Source organism: Cornus florida, unplaced genomic scaffold (genome assembly GCF_030987335.1).
Source record: "Cornus florida cultivar Cherokee Brave unplaced genomic scaffold, ASM3098733v1 CherokeeBrave_3.0.0_Hap2_Chr09, whole genome shotgun sequence".
In the NCBI taxonomy this organism is placed as follows: Eukaryota; Viridiplantae; Streptophyta; class Magnoliopsida; order Cornales; family Cornaceae; genus Cornus; species Cornus florida.
In genome coordinates this window covers 22,095,073-22,097,280 of record NW_026775579.1, presented here as the reverse complement: position 1 = coordinate 22,097,280, position 2,208 = coordinate 22,095,073, and positions in this window count along the sequence as shown.

The window sequence follows — 2,208 nt, the reverse complement described above, 5'->3', positions numbered from 1 at the left end:
GAGCTAAGGGAAATGAAGCAAAGAGGAATTGCAAAAGCAAAGAGCCAAGCTAAGCTAAGCATAAAAAGCTAAAATCTAAAAAAATTGCAGAGCAAAGTAAGGTAAAAATTGAAATTAATTTAAATTTGTTTAAGGACCCTTTGTGAGCTTTTCTAAACTCTTTCTCTAGTTAAATCATGAGTCCGCGTGGAGGCAAGCCTTTATTTTCTTAGATAGAACATGAGCCCGCATGGAGGCAATTTAATTCTTCTTGCATATTGTTCAAAGCATGGGAGTATGGGATCATCGTATGTGGAGGATTGTTGATTTGTGATTTGTTGTGGAGGTGAAGTGTTTGCTAATTGCTTGTTTCTAGTTGTTTTGTTCATGCATGCATAGTCGTAGATCGTTAAATCCTACTCTTGTCCTACTTAATTTGAATCTTGAATCCATTGTTCGTAATTCTAAGGGAAGGGGTAATTCGAGTCATTCCATTTCATCAATGGAATACATTAATGAAGATCATGTGGAGGACCTTGGTCATATAGACCAACAAGGTATCCTCCACCCTAATGTGCATCATGACAACATTCAAATACCATTAGGCATGCCAAGACTTTTCATTCCATCACAACAACAAGGCCATGTTCCATTGGGAATGCCTCGGCCAATTTTTGCTCCACAACCTCCCGTTGCTCAAGATAATCAAGGTACTTATGTAGCACCACTGGTTGTGAATCCTCCAATTGTTTTGCGTGGCCATTATATGCCAAATGAATATAATGCACCTACATGCATTCAGTTGCCCCCATTTAGAGCACATCATTATGAAATTATACCACAAACTATTCAAATGCTTCCCAACTATCATGGACTTCTAAGTAAAGAACCTTACAAGCATTTGGATGAGTTTCTTGAAGTATGTTCCACTGTGAAATACACGGACATGCCGGAAGAGGTTTTGAGGCTAAAACTCTTCCCTTTCACCCTTAAAGATAAGGCAAAATATTGGTTCAATATTCTTAGACCTTTTTCGATAACTTCTTGGGCAGAAATACAACAAGAGTTCTTGAAAAAATACTATCCAATTTCAAAGACCAATGCAATGCGAACCTCAATTCGAGAATTTTCTTAAGGGGATGGGGAATTGTTTCATGAGGCATGGGAGCGACTTAATGACTTGCTTAAGAAATGTCCACGTCACGACATTCCTAAATGGCAATTAGTACAATTTTTCTTTAAAAGTTTGTCGGATAATTTTAAAGGAATGGTAGATGCTTCCATGGGTGGTTCATATCTTGATAGGCATGAGGATGATTGGTGGCCGTCGTCGCAACACTCCAAATTTGTGCAAAATAGTGTGGCCAAGTTTTAAATTTATAAAATGCCACTACTAACTCTAACTACTAACATAGCTAGGGTGAGTAGGGATCGTCCCAAGGGATTGTGGGTGTGTTTGCAATGGAAATAATAAATAGGGTTAGTAAGTCGATTGATCAAAAGGTTGATTGTTTGGTTGATTAAACTACAATGTAAATGAATGCAATACTAAGCAACTAAAGTAAATAAAAGGGTAGAGAACAAGAGAAAGAGGTCTTGGGACTTAGAGGTCACCACTGAACATCACCATTCTAGACATTCAATGTGTAATAAATGAGGGGGAAACATGTGTTGCAATACAAAGAGGTGTGATTGATTAAATCAACAAGCATGGATTGACTCATTAAGCATACATTGTCTAGACAACCTAGTGAATAGTATAATATATCAAACTAAGCCATTAATCCTTCCTTTAAGTTCACAATCAACACAGTAACAAGTTAGAGAATAATACTACTTGAATTCATAAGTATGGAACATCAAACAACAAGCATTGATTGTCCTTCCATCTAAGAAACTAAGGCAACTACATTACAACTAAGCTAAGAATATGAAAATTAAACTAATTAAGCTAAGGGAGAGGTACAATCTATCAAGAAATGAGTATGAACCATCAAATAAGCCACAAGAGTATTATATTAAGCACTATGCCTTGACAATATCTAGATTTATAGCATCAATACACATAGACATGCATCAACATCACAAAACCAAGAGATAAACACATGAACATTTATCCTACCATACATAGATATATGGATAAAATGAAATGATCAATAGGAAGTCTTAAACCATACAAATCATTATATAAATAAGATTCATATATAAATCAAGTGTCAAGACAACATT